This window comes from Homarus americanus, unplaced genomic scaffold, assembly GCF_018991925.1.
Source record: "Homarus americanus isolate GMGI-L3 unplaced genomic scaffold, GMGI_Hamer_2.0 scaffold58957, whole genome shotgun sequence".
Lineage (NCBI taxonomy): Eukaryota > Metazoa > Arthropoda > Malacostraca > Decapoda > Nephropidae > Homarus > Homarus americanus.
This window is the reverse complement of record NW_024740903.1, coordinates 413,098-431,820: the sequence shown is the minus strand read 5'-3', so window position 1 is coordinate 431,820 and position 18,723 is coordinate 413,098. Positions and strand designations below refer to the sequence as shown.

The following is an 18,723-nucleotide window of genomic DNA, read 5'->3' as shown; positions in this document are numbered from 1 at the left end:
GATAGCGTAGTGCACCGTGAGTAAGGATAGCAGCAAGTAGTACACCGTGGTGGGATAGCAGCAGTAGTGCACCGTGAGGATAGCACCAAGTAGTGCACCGTGAGTAAGGATAGCAGCAAGTAGTGCACCGTGAAAGGATAGCAGGTGCACCGAGATCAAGTGACCGTAAGTGGGATAGTAGCAGTAGTGCCGTGGTGGGATGCAGCAAGTAGTGCACCGTGGTGGGATAGCCCAAGTAGTGCACCGTGGTAAGGATAGCGCAGTGCATGGTAAGGATAGCAGCAAGTAGTGCACCGTAAGTAAGGATAGCACCAAGTAGTACACCGTGATGGGATAGCAAGTGTGCACGTGGTGGGATAGCACCAAGTAGTACAGGGTGAGGAGGTCAGGGCGGAGGGTCGCGACCATTGTTATGTTCGTTCCCACAAGACGAGGAACACCGCCCTTCCTCCCTCTCCTGTACTTCTTGTGCTGATCTCTCTCTCCTGGGGGTTTCTTCCCTCTCTCTCTCTCTCTTGCTTGATATATAGTTATAGCAAAGATGATTAATGCATATCTATAGCAAAGTTAACTGGCAATATTACAAAGGTGAGTCATACAGATACATATACCGTAGTGGATTTTTATTAATTCATATTCACAAATAAAGTTAACATGATGTAATATTTATAGTGAAGTCTGATGTATTATCCCACAAGCCAGGCGTCCAGAAGATGGCTTGGGAACTGTGTAGGTCGTGACAGCGCTGGACGGCTCTCAGATGAACACAACACGACACAAACGCTTGAGAACCACCTCACCTGTCTGGCGGTGTCGGGGTGGGCGGTGTGTAGTGTCACCCATAGTGTAGGTAGGGGAGTGTAGTGTCACCCATAGTGTAGGTAGGGGAGTGTAGTGTCACCCATAGTGTAGGTGGACGGTGTGTAGTGTCACCCATAGTGTAGGTGGGGGTGTGTAGTGTCACCCATAGTGTAGGTGGGGGTGTGTAGTGTCACCCATAGTGTAGGTGGACGGTGTATGCAGTAGGTGTGAGCAACTTTCGGTAAACACTGGTTATTATCGGCTGTAAGTGACCTCAAAGAGTATCGTTGTATGGATGTGAACCTCTATACAAGTTACAAGAATATAGCAGGGTACAGCTGTTCAGGTTGTACCACGCTACACTGTACAAGACTATGACTGTACACTGCACATGATCACAGTACAGCACAGCACACGAGGTCTTTACAGCACAACACAGCACACGAGGTCTCTATTGCTGCTAGCCTAACCAACACGAACAGCCGCCTTGTGTAGATGGACGAGTAGTGAGGGAGATTTCTCCTTCCTTTGTTACAGATCTCCAGAGTCTGAGCAGGAGGGAGGGATGCGTGAGGGAGGGAGGGAGGGATACGTGAGGGAAGGAGGTAAACGTGAAGAAGGGAGGGAGGGATGCGTAAAAGAGTTCGTGAGGGAGGGAGGGAGGGATGTGTGAGGGAGGGAATGATCTGTGAGGGAGGGAAGAATGTGTGAGGGAAGGAGGGAGTGATGCATGAGGGAGGGAGGAGGTGGTGTCGAGGTTAAGAGAACAAGTTACAATAACGTCACGGTACAGCACCAACACCACGGTACAGGAGGTGAGGGATGGTACAGTAGGACTCAACCATCAGTACAGGACAAAGACTATGAGTAAAATACAGGTTATCAATCGAGGTACAGATACAATGGGCAGCAATTTATCAGAGTACAGGTGCTTACAGGTACACTACCCTGAAACATCCACACCTCCACTCGTCTTCTCAGTGGTGATGTCTTAAAACACCCCTTGGTGGAGTGACCCCATACCGAGGATACCAACCACATACCAGCGGAATGTACCATAATGTTTCACTTTTATCACACTGTTGACCACAAAAAACCATTTACTAACCCATTATATTTGACACCTTACCGGCTATACAGAGAATAAAACGACGTATATAATAAGGTAACGTGGCGCCTATCACAGTGTTGACCACGAAGAACTTGTGTACTAATCTATCAGTCTGTCGAACACGAGAGTTAGATCGTTTCGTATATGTAAAACCTTCCCTAGTGTATAATTTTCTACTGGTGGCGCAGCAGGTAATGTGATCGTGATCTGCAAGATGGATTAAAAGACTTTTCTTATCTCTCTGACGTCTCCATAACTCTTCTTTTTTTTTACCCACACATGCATCCTAGAATCCTCGTTACAAGGAACAGGTAAAATATCTCGTCAGTATATCGTTTAACTCATCCTACTAAACTAAGAATCTTTTGATGGGTGAGATGTACAGTCGGCTGCACTTATACCTGGTACAGTGGCTGGCGCGTTTTGTGAGATGTGACAGCTCTGTAGGAATCCTGATCTAGCATCTTACTCTGGCTACTATTGCGAGGTTCCTTAGGGCCATTCTGGGAGTTTCAATACGCTGAACACAAACACAGAGTTGCCACATCTCACGTAACACATCACACTGTACCAAGTATAAGTGTAAGCGACTGTACATGAGTAAACAACGACTCACACCGTCACTGTTGGTCCTCAGTTGATGACACAATGGGACAGGTGTTCTTACCCCTTAAAGCAGGTGTTGTACAGTATCTCTCTCTCTCTCTCTCATTTATTAATCACACTCAACTTGTCCAGCCATGATAAGTGCGTTGGCTAGTAAGTGTGTCGGCTGGTGATTGTGTGTTGTAATGATGAGTGTATGTTTTGATAAGTGCGTTGTGGTGCTCAGTGCATATTATGGTGCTAAGTACATATTGTGTTGCTGGGTGCTTGTTGTGGTGCCGAGTGCATGTTGTGGTGCTGAGTGCATGTTGTGGTGCTGAGTGTGTGCTGCATTTATGAGTACGTGTTCTGGTACTAAGTGCGTTGTTGGTGCTGAGTGCGTCTTGGTTACTAGAGGACAATACATGAGGCTGGGTACTTACTGTCCCGTCGAGGTTACCAAGAGCTGAACGTGGTACAACTTTACACACAGACGGACGAGTGTGTGATGGTGGTATGGTAGTGATGGTGGTATGGTAGTGATGGTGGTATGGTAGTGATGGTGGTATGGTAGTGATGGTGGTATGGTAGTGATGGTGGTATGGTAGTGATGGTGGTATGGTAGTGATGGTGGTATGGTAGTGATGGTTGTATGGTAGTGATGGTGGTATGGTAGTGATGGTGGTATGGTAGTGATGATGGTATGGTAGTGATGGTGGTATGGTAGTGATGGTGGTATAGTGATGGTGGTATGGTGTGATGGTGGTATGGTAGTGATGGTGGTATGGTAGTGATGGTGGTATGGTAGTGATGGTTGTATGGTAGTGATGGTGGTATGGTAGTGATGGTGGTATGGTAGTGATGGTGGTATGGTAGTGATGGTGGTATGGTAGTGATGGTGGTATGGTAGTGATGGTGGTATGGTAGTGATGGTGGTATGGTAGTGATGGTGAGAGTATTGATCAACAAAGGGACTATGGCATTGATTAATTATTGGTAACCGTAGCGGTACAGCAGGTGTTGCCGGTACAACAAGTGTTACCGTTACAGCAGGTGTTGCCGTTACAGCAGCTAACGCCATTGAAGCAGCTATAATTGGTACAATAGGTGGTACCAATACAGCATCAGTCGTCGGTACAGCAGGCGGTGTAGGCACAGTGAGGGGTGGCGGCGGTACAACAGGTGGGAGAGACACAACAAGGGGTGGCAGTACAACAGGTGGTGGTGATACAGCAGGCGGTTTAGGCACAGCAAGGGGGGTGGAAGAGGGGGAGGAGGGCGGCAACTCTCCAGACGGCAGTGGTCCGCAAGAAAGCCCAGAGCGCCGCCTCCACCCTGGGATGAGAGTTATAACGTCATTACCCCGAGGAGAGGGAAGAAGTTCCTCTTTTATGATGAGTCGCGAATTTCTCGGTTCCTTCCTTCTCTTATTGACTTTGTGAACCCCCACGACCCTCACCCCAGCCACCGTTCTCCAGGAGCCACCGCACGTAGTTTCTTGGCGTAATTCCATGGTGTGGTTGCTTGATGCAGTTTCTCGTCGTAGTTGCTGGACACAGTGTCTTAAAAACCTTGGTTAGATGCTTTATAAGACTACAACCAGACGACACTCCTGTACGATCAATGACACTCGACTAACTTAAAGGACTGGAACCTCAAAGTAGACAATAAACTCAACAAGGATATGATTGACAGTATGATAATGGAGCAAGAACAGGCCAAGATTACACACACACACACACACACGTACACGTTTTAATTCCTTTGGTTACTAAGATACTCGGGTACATTGAGAGCAAGAAGGTCACACAGTACCACGCAAGGACCACAGAAACAACAATTGAAAACAAAAAATAGTCCCACTGCTATCATCCTCTCTCGTGCTGTCATTATCATGTCAGTCAGTCAGTCAGTCGATACACTACCATCATAATAACGGCTATCACCATCACTAAAACCCATCACAACCACAACTACCACAACCACTCGTCTCTACAACTATTACCATAACCAGCATCTTCTATTACCTGTATTACCACCATCCCGCACCACCATCATCACCATTCCAACACCACTACCACCCTCACCATCCCGCACCACCATCACTACCCCGATCACCATTATCACCACCATCCCGCACTATCACCATCACGCTTTGTTTTCCGGGCTGTAGACAAGCGTCGACGCCCTGCAGGTCACCATCCCAGGTCACGGTGGTGGCTGTGGTCACGGGTCTCTGAAACTCCCAGTTAGTTCCCAGGTGTTGACTGACGTTCACTTCTACCATCACTCCTAGTTTTGTGAGCTGAGAGATAAGCTTACCCTCTACCATCACTCCTAGTCTTGTGAGCTGAGAGATAAGCTTACCCTCTTCCATCACTCCTAGTCTTGTGAGCTGAGAGATAAGCTTACCCTCTACCATCACTCCTAGTCTTGTGAGCTGAGAAATAAAGTTTCTCGTGATACAGAGAGCTTCAGGGACAGAATATAGACGCTGAGAACTGAAGAATGATAGTTTCTGAAGTCATGTAATTTACTTGTATGGTTAGGTTAGGTTGTTATTGGTATGTTTTGAGTACATTAGGTTAGTGTTCCTACAAGTGATATTCCAGAATTTGCTCTTTTGTTCTTCAGAATTGTCATATTCCTCCTCCTCTTCTTCTTCTTCTTCCTTTTCATCCTCTTCGTCATCATTCTCGTCTTCTTCTTTTTCATTTTCCTCCTCGTCTCCTTCCTCCTCTTCCTCTACTCAACACATCCTGTAGGACTATCCTCCCTTATCTCATCCATTAGAATCGTCTTCCTCACACGCCGCTTTCTTCTACTTTCTCCACTTCCTCTTCCTTCCTCTTCCTGTATCAACAAACACTTCACGCGTAGGTTACTCTCCCCCCCTCCCTTTTTTACCACCCTCACGTCACCATCATCACCTCAGTCATGACGCGGGCACCACCTTACTGCTACGGTCACATTGTCTTCTCTGTAACGCCATTATGATCTTGTTACTTTCTATAATTTCCTGTATTTACAAAACTCCCATAATTTCGCTTGACATTTCAGTTTTTTTTCAAAGTTATGGGATTTTTTTATTGATATTTTACGTTGTGTAGTTTGTAAATGTCTATTTATTTACACTTATTTACATATGTGTTCTCGTAATGTCTCGTAATGCCATAAGAAAACTAATTAACAACAATAGAGGAATCGTACACGTAGAGGGGTAATTGTAGTCATATAAGTTAATGATGAGAAGGATGGTCACTTTTTCCCCCAGGATGGACAAGGCTGGCTTCTCCTGAGACACAAATACGACGGAGAAAACAAAGATTTCCAGCGACTGTTGTTCACGAGAGTCCTCCTTACCGAGGCTCAGGGTGGAAGGGAGGAGGAGGAGGAAGGGAAGAGGAGGAGGAGGAGGAAGGGAAGAGGAGGAGGAGGAGGAAGGGAAGAGGAGGAAGAGGAAGAAGTGGAGGTTTGCTGTAAGAAGATGAGATTATTTATTATTTTTCACACTAAGGACAAAACTTGCCAGAAGCTTCCTCAGGAGTTATGATGTTTACTGTTGCTTGACTTCTATTACGTCACCACCCTGATCCGTGACGTGTTGACTCAGTGACGTCACCACCCTGATCCGTGACGCTTTGACTCAATGACGTCACCACCCTGGTCCATGACGCTTTGACTCAGTGACGTCACCATTATGATCCGTGACGTGTTGACTCAGTAACGTCATCATCCTTCAGCCTGATCACCTGTCATCACCATCTCCTCCGTCAGTACCTCTGCGACTTCTTCAGTACCTCCGTCAACACCTTCCAGTGCCTCTTGTCCTCCCTCTGCGTCCCCCCCCCGCCCTCCTCCCTGTCCTCCACGTACCCTCACGATCAGGTGTGTTGTGATTGAGATAGATGCGGACACTAATGCCAGGTAATGAAGCATAGAGAGCACGTGAGCGGCCTCCAGCACCTCCTGGCCTCCACCACCTTCCGGCCTCCACCACCTCCCTGTCACCAGTACCTCCCTACCTCCAGCACCACCCGGCCTCCACCACCTCACTACCTCCACCACCACCCGGCCTCCACCACCACCCGGTCTCCACCACCTCCCGACCTCCACCACCAGTTTGTCATTTTCCAAAAGTTAGTGCCTTAAATATCACTAATGGGAGGATAAAGTTTAATATATTTTCCAAGTGGTTTAAGACGTCGCCCATTACGATGATTTAAGACCATATTTCCGGCCGGTTAGGTTAAGGACTTGTATGGAGACACCGTTAATAAATGCCCAGAGTGTTAAGATGACTGTGTGTACGAGCCAGTTAACATCATGAACGAATTAACAGTTAACTGCAGTTTATATTACGTGTCATGTGAACGCACCCGTCCACACACACACACACACGTACACATACACACGTACACCTACACACACACACGCATGGACGCTGTGCAGGTGGTGGAAAACCTGCCCGTGGATAATTATTCTGGCGCCTCGATAAAACAGTCAATCTAATACAGGCAGTACGCGGGCGAACGTGCGTCTGGTGTAGATCAAGGTTTCATAAGCTTTTCTTTAGAACGTGGACATGAACGACAGGCGCTGTTATTCGCTCGTGTTAATATTTCTTTAATGTCACTGGCCTTAATATAATCGTCACAGTTCTTAGTTACGGAATGTCAATAATACTTCTGGATGTATTTATATATTAGTACGTGTGTATATATCTTATAGACGATTATAATATTGTATTATTTATATAGTAGTATGTGTGTGTACAGTGTGTATCTTATAGAGGACTCTTGTAGTGTGGTATATCTAGGAGGCCGGCTGAGGAAGACGTGAATGTTTTAACAATAACAATAAACATGAGAAATTTCGACGCTTGGAAGATAGTGATCCTGGCGGTGCTGGGGGCGTCGGCAGCTGCTACCCGGCACACACACACACACACACCACGCCCCACCCCCCCACCCCACCCACCCCCCTCAAACGTCAGTATTATCTCCGCCTCCGGGACCTCCTGCGGGGTGGGGGGTGAGAGGGCGGGGAGCAGGAAGGTTTAAGGTGTGGAGAAGAGGTGGAGGTTGGAGAGGGTTGAAGACTGTGGTTGTGATTCTCTGTTCTTACACACACACACACACACACACACACACCGATTAGACTACGCTCCCTCCCATACATAATCTAAGTAAAAAAAAATCACTTGCTGTATTCTGGTATCCCAACGCTGGTTACCTCGTCAGAAGTCACTCACCAGAAGGACCGACATACCATTACCGAAGGAAGCGTTAAAGAAACTATCTGGGTCATTATCCGCAGGACTGAGACTAAGACAATGGGAGGGATTCTTCCTTGAATACTCTGCAGGGTTTCTCTCGACGCTGAGCTGTATAAGGCGTGGCGTCGTGCAGGGGCCGCTGATGCCTCTAATTCTTGACTCTGTGGACAAACTGATTCCGTGTGGTAGGTATGTTACCCTGGATAGTTGACGAGTATTATCTCTCTCAATCTCTCTCTTTATCTCATTTTCTCCTGTCTCTCCCTCTTTCTTTTATACCTCGGCTTCTATATTTCCTTTACGTTCCTCTTCCTAGTTGTTCCTCCCTTTTACTGTTTTTTTTTCTGTTCTAATCTCCGTGTTTTCTTCCTCCTCTTTACCGTTCCTTCCGTGAATTATCTTCAGGAAACAGATAACGAGTAGTTGGGTTTCAAATCTTCCGTTCTACGTCTCTGTTATTTTAAGTTTTTTCTTCATTCGTTTCTATATATTTTTTTTATAATCTTCATCTCTATTTTTATACTACTAAATTATTCTCAACTCTCCAGTGTATAAAGTTCTATATTACGATGTAGATGATTTACGTAGTTTATATAGTCATCTGTACTCGTAAAAAAATGAAACTTCGACAGTACGAGCGGAACAACAACAGCCTGGCGTTCTCCTCCAATGCAAAACTAAAAAAATATCAACGCCAGACGTGTGTTCCACCACCTGTCTCCTCATTTTCCAAAAGTTAGTGCCTTAAATATCACTAATGGGAGGATAAAGTTTAATATATTTTCCAAGTGGTTTAAGACGTCGCCCATTACGATGATTTAAGACCATATTTCCGGCCGGTTAGGTTAAGGACTTGTATGGAGACACCGTTAATAAATGCCCAGAGTGTTAAGATGACTGTGTGTACGAGCCAGTTAACATCATGAACGAATTAACAGTTAACTGCAGTTTATATTACGTGTCATGTGAACGCACACACACACACACACACGTACACACACACGTTACTCTCTCCTGCTCTTCTTCCCTACGCGGGCGAACGTGCGTCTGGTGTAGATCAAGGTTTCATAAGCTTTTCTTTAGAACGTGGACATGAACGACAGGCGCTGTTATTCGCTCGTGTTAATATTTCTTTAATGTCACTGGCCTTAATATAATCGTCACAGTTCTTAGTTACGGAATGTCAATAATACTTCTGGATGTATTTATATATTAGTACGTGTGTATATATCTTATAGACGATTATAATATTGTATTATTTATATAGTAGTATGTGTGTGTACAGTGTGTATCTTATAGAGGACTCTTGTATTGTGTTATATCTAGGAGGCCGGCTGAGGAAGACGTGAATGTTTTAACAATAACAATAAACATGAGAAATTTCGACGCTTGGAAGATAGTGATCCTGGCGGTGCTGGGGGCGTCGGCAGCTGCTACCCGGCACACACACACACACACACCACGCCCCACCCCCCCACCCCACCCACCCCCCTCAAACGTCAGTATTATCTCCGCCTCCGGGACCTCCTGCGGGGTGGGGGGTGAGAGGGCGGGGAGCAGGAAGGTTTAAGGTGTGGAGAAGAGGTGGAGGTTGGAGAGGGTTGAAGACTGTGGTTGTGATTCTCTGTTCTTACACACACACACACACACACACACACACCGATTAGACTACGCTCCCTCCCATACATAATCTAAGTAAAAAAAAATCACTTGCTGTATTCTGGTATCCCAACGCTGGTTACCTCGTCAGAAGTCACTCACCAGAAGGACCGACATACCATTACCGAAGGAAGCGTTAAAGAAACTATCTGGGTCATTATCCGCAGGACTGAGACTAAGACAATGGGAGGGATTCTTCCTTGAATACTCTGCAGGGTTTCTCTCGACGCTGAGCTGTATAAGGCGTGGCGTCGTGCAGGGGCCGCTGATGCCTCTAATTCTTGACTCTGTGGACAAACTGATTCCGTGTGGTAGGTATGTTACCCTGGATAGTTGACGAGTATTATCTCTCTCAATCTCTCTCTTTATCTCATTTTCTCCTGTCTCTCCCTCTTTCTTTTATACCTCGGCTTCTATATTTCCTTTACGTTCCTCTTCCTAGTTGTTCCTCCCTTTTACTGTTTTTTTTTCTGTTCTAATCTCCGTGTTTTCTTCCTCCTCTTTACCGTTCCTTCCGTGAATTATCTTCAGGAAACAGATAACGAGTAGTTGGGTTTCAAATCTTCCGTTCTACGTCTCTGTTATTTTAAGTTTTTTCTTCATTCGTTTCTATATATTTTTTTTATAATCTTCATCTCTATTTTTATACTACTAAATTATTCTCAACTCTCCAGTGTATAAAGTTCTATATTACGATGTAGATGATTTACGTAGTTTATATAGTCATCTGTACTCGTAAAAAAATGAAACTTCGACAGTACGAGCGGAACAACAACAGCCTGGCGTTCTCCTCCAATGCAAAACTAAAAAAATATCAACGCCAGACGTGTGTTCCGCCCCTGCTCTCCTCTCTTCCAACTGTGACGTTCTTACGGGTACAAACATCAGTGCTGTTGTGACTTGCCCTTTCAGCTGGGTGTTGTCCTTTCTCTAGAAGGACAGTTGTTCCTTAAGGCTGGTACCTGATCCCATCTTTTTTCCCTCGTGGTTTAGTTTAAGTTGTCCGCCTCACAGTGCCTTCATGATATAAGCTTTCCCACGTTATGAATGTTATTTTATAGAGTATGTATTCATGAATTACACGCACACACACACACATACACACATTCTCTCTCTCTCTTCTTCCCTTCACTCTTTTATCCCTCCCTCCTTCCACCCTTCCTTACCTACCTACTTCCCTCCCACCCTCTCGTCTCTCTTCCTGTGGTATCGAAGCGGTTCCAGAAACACTACTGCGGGTCAGACTGGTGCGTGTCTTCCTTCCTCACTTAAGAACGTTACCACCACTACCACCCCCTGTACCGCTACCACCCCCTGTACCGCTACCACCACTGCCACCCCCCTGTACAGCTACCACCACTACCAGTCCTCTGTACCGCTACCACCACTACCACCACCTGTACCGCTACCACCACTACCACCACCTGTACCGCTACCACCACTTCCACCACCTGTACAGTGACCACCAAAACTAGCCCTACTACCATCATCACTGCATCACTGCCACCATCACTATGACCTCTTGTACCACTGCTACTACCACAACTACCACCATTATCTTACCCCCTTCTACCACCCCTACCACCACTAACACTGGCACCATAACCACTATCATTACCACACACTCAAATACAGAATTACAGAACAAACTCAAAGTCCATCTCTTCTTTAACTTCTGCCTTATCATATCCAGTTCAGTTACAGAGAATAAATCGTTACAATAAAGTTCAAACTGTTTGGAAGCATCTGTCTCTCGTACAAGTTCAAATACAGAGATATAGAACTTAGTACAGTAAAGGTCTAACTCTCTGTAATCACCCGTGTCTCTCGTAAGTTTAAATTCAGAATATAACTTGTTGATACACAGTTCTATCCCTTCATGACACACCTACCTAAGTTCAAGGACAAAAATAGAACTTGTTACGTAGGTTCTACATCTTAGTGAGCACCTGCCTCCTATTTGAACCTTTTTAAGCACGCTGTTACTTAAAACTTTACCTGTGTGTTAACCCTCACCTCCACTTAAAACACACATAAACTTATTTTTGTATTGAACTTGTAATCACCTTTAAGGCACGTTTGAGATATGATGATGATGATGATGATGATGATGATAATAATAATAATAATAATAATAATAATAATAATAATAATAATAATAATAATAATAATAATAATAATAATAATAATAATAATTAACAATAATAATAATAATAACCAAGAATAATAATAATAATGACAATAACTAATAACAATAATAAGCCACACCAACCACTATCGACAAGGCATAAGTCGTAGTGTTGGCAGGAGTCGTTGATCCTCCAGAATCACCCTGAACTCCGGCCGAGGAAATTACCTTTTTTTCCCCCCAGGTGTCGCGTCACTCGGGCACTTTTTCCCCCGACTTCCTGTTTCCGACGGCGACGTCCTCTTGGCGCCGCGGTACATAGCCTGCCATAATAACCCATTGCTTGATGGTACACGCGTGTCCAAGCAACTTGTTCAGAAATATTGTTTATATAAGAAAATATTATACCTCTTATCATCATCATCATCATCATAATCCTGGTAAGTTCACAACACAACCACCTACAGAACTCAAACAATAATAAGTAAATAAACAGAAACACATTATCTTCCTTCACTGTAAACTGAACCCAAACTTTCCGCCCATACTGTAAACATTTCTCTAACCAATGTAGACAATAAATAAGTAAATAAAAAATATCTAGTAACCCAACCTAACCTAACTCAACCTAACACTCAACCTAACCTAATCTTTAAAGTAAAAGTTATACATTATAATTATTCTAACCTAACCCAACCTGACCTGACCTTACCTGACCCTACCTGACCCTACCTGACCTTACCTGACCCTACCTGACCTTACCTGACCCTACCCATGTCATCATACCATGTTCAAATTACAACTATCCCAGTACCCCTACCCCATCATCATGAAGTGTTCCTCCCGAGCATTGTATCCTAATCTATCCTTACATCTATCCTTTTCTATTGTAACATTGTGTCCTGTTTCATTCATTCATTCATTGCTTTCATTCTATAATTACATTCACTTCATTCACTTCATCTATCCATTCTAGCTATCACATAGGTGTCAACTGGGGAACCATTGCAAAAAATAGTAAATAGCAAAAAATAGTAATGGGTGTGTGAATATGTTTAAAAATAATAGGAAATTACAATAAATAGCAATTAAGTGTGTGAATATTACTAAAAAAAATCATAGTTAATAACTTTATGGGCTGTAAATAGCTTTTCTTGTTTCAATGATTTTTTACAAAGTGACATTTTCCCATTTTAGAAAACCTCGCACACTAACCAGTTTTTAGGTAGCGACTCACGGGCGGACACTGTAATTAAAGTTAACCTCGCAAATAGGCTTTAGTTAATTCTTATAAGACAACAGACAGTTTGAAATGACTTCACAGACACCAGTCAGTTTTATATGGCCCCATACTGACGCTAGACAGTTTTAAATGGCCCCATACTGACACTAGACAGTTTTAAATGGCATCATACAGACACCAGACAGTTTTAAATTTTTCACAGACATACACAGAATTTCCTTGATGACTTCACAGACATCAGTCAGTTTTATATGGCCCCATACTGACGCTAGACAGTTTTAAATGGCCCCATACTGACACTAGACAGTTTTAAATGGCATCATACAGACACCAGACAGTTTTAAATTTTTCACAGACATACACAGAATTTCCTTGATGACTTCACAGACATCAGTCAGTTTTATATGGCCCCATACTGACGCTAGACAGTTTTAAATGGCCCCATACTGACACTAGACAGTTTTAAATGGCATCATACAGACACCAGACAGTTTTAAATTTTTCACAGACATACACAGAATTTCCTTGATGACTTCACAGACACTTACCTGTATAATTGGCAGGTGTGGATGAGGCCGCCTTCCACTTCGAGAACAAAAACTAGCGAGTATTCACCTCAATCTCTGGTACCACCAAACTCTAAGACTTAATTCTGTTTAATTTCTCACTAATAAACCTTCGTGATGTCCCTGAGCTTTTCTGCAGTCACGAGACGTTAGGTGTATAATTCATCTGGATTTTAGTTTATCTTTTAAATCCGTGAATAACTCGAATTTCACTGAGAAGTACGAGTTTACGGTCCGGGACGGCGAGGCGGCCACCCTCCCCTCAACACAGCCAGCTACAGACTGACTGGTGGAGGCAAGACGTGTTGTGCCGCTACTACGAGCCGCCAGTTGCTAAATCACCTATTTTTATCATGAATTTTACCGGGCTATTTCAGTACACGCTAATCTTATATTGAAGAAGTAATTCTGTTATCAAATAAGATAGAGGATTAAATCTAAAGGGAAACAGCGTTAGGAAGGTAGAAGCAGGCGAGTGTTGGAGTTGATCTCGAGAAAATCTGCCACAAACGCTAAGATCTACCAAGTTCAGGGTCCATAGTTCCGTTCACGGCAGCTGACCCCGATATAGTGGTGGTTATGTTCTCTCCCCTAACACAACACAAACTTTAAAACAACAAATTAACAGAACTTAATTAATAATCCTGTTTAATTAACATTGGGAGTTTTATATTTGTCTGTGGTTTATATTTGTACTAAATTTGTTAGCCAGTTTTCTTAGGTACGCGCGTGTGCATTTCTGTGAGTGCACGCGCGTGTTGTGTTGTCTTCCTCGTTGTCGTGTGTGTGTGTGTGTGTGTGTGTGTGTGTTCTTTTAGTCCTTATTTACTTTGTCTGTTTTCCTTATTTTGTATTCGTCATTTTTGCTAAATCATCTTTTCTCCTTTCTTTTCTTATTTTCTATGCCTATATATATGCTTTTTTGTCTTATATCTTTGTCTTCTTTTCTCATTCTTCTTATTTCTTCTAATTTCTTCTTATTCTTCGTTCTCATTTCTTCTCTCTTCTTTTTCCTTCTCTCTACTTTCTTCTCCCAGGATTCACTTCTCTGTGCCAACATAACTACAGACTTTTACCTCTGAAAGTACAAAACCTTTACGTGGGGTCTTCAGTACTCAGTGTGACCCTTTAACACAGTCGTTCTCATGGTGAAGTACTGTAGGTGTATATCCTCCTTATAGCTGCGTCTGTCACCTCTGAATATGGACTCTTGGTTTACTCATTGCTTGGTTGACACAATGTTTTAATCAGTTGTCGATAACGCAGCTTAAACCGTGTTGTTGTTGTCTCACTCACTCACTGGAAGGTACACATATCTTAAGTGACATTGAGAGAATCCAATCTGCTATGAACAAAATGTCAGTGTTCAGTTATACTTTAAACACGATGATGAGAGATGAACTTAAGTATACTACACAGTGAAGTATCTTTACATACAAATAATATCTTTATTTACTTTAACAAACTCCAAGAAATACAGCTAAACACTCTTACCCATGACCACATACATCCTCTGCACACAACAGGTGATCTACACAAGCTTCATATAGCTGATATAGTGAACATATAAGGATATATTTACTGTATGACTAAAGACACAGGTATATACTACACCTTCGTTTAAATATATGTGTATTTTAGCACGAAAAAAGGAGAGGATGAACTCAATTTTCTCGGGAATTCCCAGATTCTCACATCCTGGTCCACTGAGTCAGTATTCTAGCCAGATGATAATTTCCTGTGAGACAGTCTTTGTGTTCTCCATCGCTACCCACAAATCTCGTGAGAATTTGCCAAACAACTCAGCGAAACGTGTTTGTAATTTACAGGATTTGAGGATGTCAAACGCAACCTTCTCCTCTTATCCATGCAGATGGGAACTTCTCGTGATCACTTCTCCTGTAACTCTCCTTTGTCACCTAAACAGTGTCAGGAACACCTCCTGTAACGTGTTCATGTAATCTAGAAAACTATGAACATCCCGTGTGTGTGTGTGGCCTCCAAACTCATCTCCTCATCCTGTGTGTTGCTGAGGTGTCCAAGGGGTTACTGTAGGAGGTGTGTGTGGGGGGCGTTCGTGGGTGCATGTCAAAGAAATCAAATGCCAGGCCAACATTGAACTCTCTGAACTTGGACAAAAAATCAGATGACGTTGGACAGATACACACACGTTAGTATTTCTTCCTAGATTGAAGGAATGTTTGTATACCAAGACTATTTATATTTTTATTACAATTCCATACATAAAAAAATACACCAAAACATAATAGACGTATAAGGTAATTTGTAGTGAATTACATTAATGTATCGAGGAATCCGGAAGTGTATATTATTGTAGTGTTTTATTATTTTTTTTATATACGGTGTTCCAGTATTTCTTCCAAGGCGATATTATTATATTTTTTATCTCCACTTTTTTTATTATCCTTCCTGCTATTGTCGCTCTCAAGGCCGTGATTATATTATGGTATTCCGTGGCTCGATGATCATGATAGTATGGTGACGACACGTGGATATATAAGTGAATTACGGGGAAGTTTTATATTAAGGAACCCTCCTTCTGAGTGAGTGAGTGCGACAGTCAACTCAACAACTGCATCTCTGTCCCTAAACCACACGGGAGAAATATACTTGAAAATCCAAACTTGTAACCAACTTCCTTAAGAGATATAACACATGCTAAACCAATAAGCTAATTTAATTGTTATAAATAAGAACTATACTTGAAGCTGTGTTATAAATAAGAACTATACTTGAAGCTGTGTTATAAATAAGAACTATACCTGAAGCTGTGTTATAAATAAGAACTGATCAGAAAGGCACGTCAACAATCACCTTGACGTGTGTTGTAACCTAACCTTGTGGCCTTGAGGGTTCATGAGTTAGATTGGTGGTTGTAACGACAGTAATCTGTGGCTCTGATGATGCTAGTACACACACCTCAGTAGGTCTTTTGTTGTGTGAAGGTCCTCCCATTCTTTTCCTCTATCTCAGTCTACCCATAAGGCTTACACCGAACTACATACATACATACATACATACATACATACATACATACATACATACACGAAAATATTCCTTGTGTCACTATCCTCCCCAACTTCCACTCCTCTCCCTTCTTCCCTCTCTATCCTCCCCACCCTCTTTTTCCCTCCTCCTACCCATCCCAGAATAGTCCCTAGCATACCTAACCTAACCTAACCTAACCTAACCCAAGAGTTGTTTTGTTGTTGGCCAAAGCACGTGACCCTATCCAAGCTGCACCACCTCCCTCCCTCAGTACCTCCAGACTGCACCACCTCCCTCCCTCAGTACCTCCAGACTGCACCACCTCCTCCCCAGTACCTCCAGGCTGTACCACCTCCCTCAGTACCTCCAGGCTGCACCACCTCCTCCAGTACTCCAGGCTGCCCCACCTCCCTCCCCTCACCTCCAGGCTCAGCACCTCCTCCCTCAGTCCAGGCTGCACCACCCTCCCCCAGTGCCCCAGGCTGCACCACCTCCTCCCTCAGTACCTCAGGCTGCACCACCTCCTCCCTCAGCACCCCTGCTGCACCACCTCCCTCCCCAGCACCTCCAGGCTGCTCCACCTCCTCCCTCAGTACTCCAAGCTGCACCACCTCCTCCTCAGTACCTCCAGCTGCACCACCCCTCCCCCAGCACTCCCAAGCTGCACCACCTCCCTCCCCTCAGTACCTCCAGGCTGCTCCACCTCCCTCCCTCAGTACCTCCAGGCTGCACCACCTCCCTCAGTACTCCAGGCTGCACCACCTCCCTCCCCTGCTGCACCACCTCCTCCAGCACCCCAGGCTGTACCACCAACACACACCCAGTTTTCCTTCTGTCTGTCTTAACTAGCTTCCTGTCCAACTTTCCACCTGTCTCTTTCGTTCAGGTTTCCGTCAATTTCTGCGGAAAAACAATTAGAGAATGTTTGAAGGTACGCATATGGTCAGCTCCCTCCCTAAGTGGTCAGCTTTCACGGCAATTATTGTAATGTGTATATTTAGGCAATAATTCGGAAGGTAGGTTTAGCGGAGTGTTATTATGCAAATACCTGAGATTGTCAGGGCTGTCTAGATATTATTTACATTGTGTACCTGGTAAAGGGGTGATATATTTTTTTTTTTGCTATTTTTATAATATTGGTTGAAAGTATATAACTGTTTTTTTTATATAATTTGGATATAAATTTTAAAGGTTAATGTATTTGTATATTGTATTTTGTAGTTGTCTGAGTTTATTTGTTTGTTTTTGTTGTTGTTGTTAAAGGTTTATTTGTATGACTGGGTAAATATTTTCTCTTGTTTTAAGACTGAGGTCAAATTTTATTGCTTTTGTTTTAATTTACGTTAAGTTCTATTCTGTTTAGTTCTTCCTTGAAATTCAAACCTTTTCTCGTTTTGGTTGAAAGTTATTTAATTTTTTGGTTAAAGTTTATTACTTTTTTTACTTTAGGCTATGGTTAAGTCATTATACTCGGGTTAAGTCATTATACTCGAGGGTTAAGTCCTCATATTCCAGGGGTTAAGTCATCATGTTCGAGGTTTAAGTCATCATACTCAAGAGTTGTCATACTCAAGGGTTAAGTCATCATATTCCAGGGGTTAAGTCATCATACTCGAGGGAGTTTTGTGAAGGGTCTGTCCTTGTGGGGAAGGGGGGGGGGTGGACTAAACACTGTCTACAGGAATTAATTTTGAGAATTTGAAAAGTTTTAGAAATTACTTGAGAAAATCCTGTATGATTGGTATTTGATTAAATTATAGATTATATAGTGTATAATTTATGCATCAAATTATACAAATATGATAGTCAATTGTTTTTGCATAAGAATATTTCCTTTACAGTAAGAAATTAATTTTAACGTGTGTTTACTCTCTCCGCCATCTTGTATTGTAGCTCTTATCACAACCTAACCAAACAGTTAATATTTTGATCTGTAACTCATTAACACCTAACAACACACGTCACTTGACAGGCATCATAACCTCTCACCTTGATATCGTCGTCATTACCGTTGTTTTCGTTGACTCGCTGTCGGCCTATCCATTTCAATTTTCATTTTACACTCAACAACTTCTTGCATCGCTGGTACACGTTGTCACCTGATGGCGAGTTTATTGTGGTACGTGATCTTGTGATATAAAATGTGAGGTAAAAGATGTATCAACAAGAGAAGACAAGAGAAATCGTGAATCTCTGCTCAAACTCCACATTGTTGAGAAATAATATGCAGTGATGAAAACAGCAGACTTGGGTTCAGAAATAGGTTAAAGTGAGTCCCGGTTGTGTGTGTAGAAAGGGAAGTGTAACTAGCAGATGGTGAGGGGTAGATGAGATTACGGCACG

At 43.2% G+C, this 18,723-nt stretch overlaps 1 protein-coding gene across 6 annotated transcripts in view; it reads right to left on the bottom strand.

Annotated features, from left to right (window-relative positions):
• The window catches only part of LOC121875555 (serine/arginine repetitive matrix protein 2-like), a 142,910-nt gene extending 129,264 nt beyond the window's left edge, over window positions 1–13,646 (bottom strand). For all 6 annotated transcript variants that reach the window (XR_006090630.1, XM_042380139.1, XM_042380142.1 and 3 more), the window contains exon 1: window positions 13,354–13,646. The gene's annotated coding sequence lies outside the window, so the exon portion shown is untranslated. The remainder of the gene's footprint in view (window positions 1–13,353) is intronic.
• Between the last annotated feature and the right edge of the window lie 5,077 nt (window positions 13,647–18,723).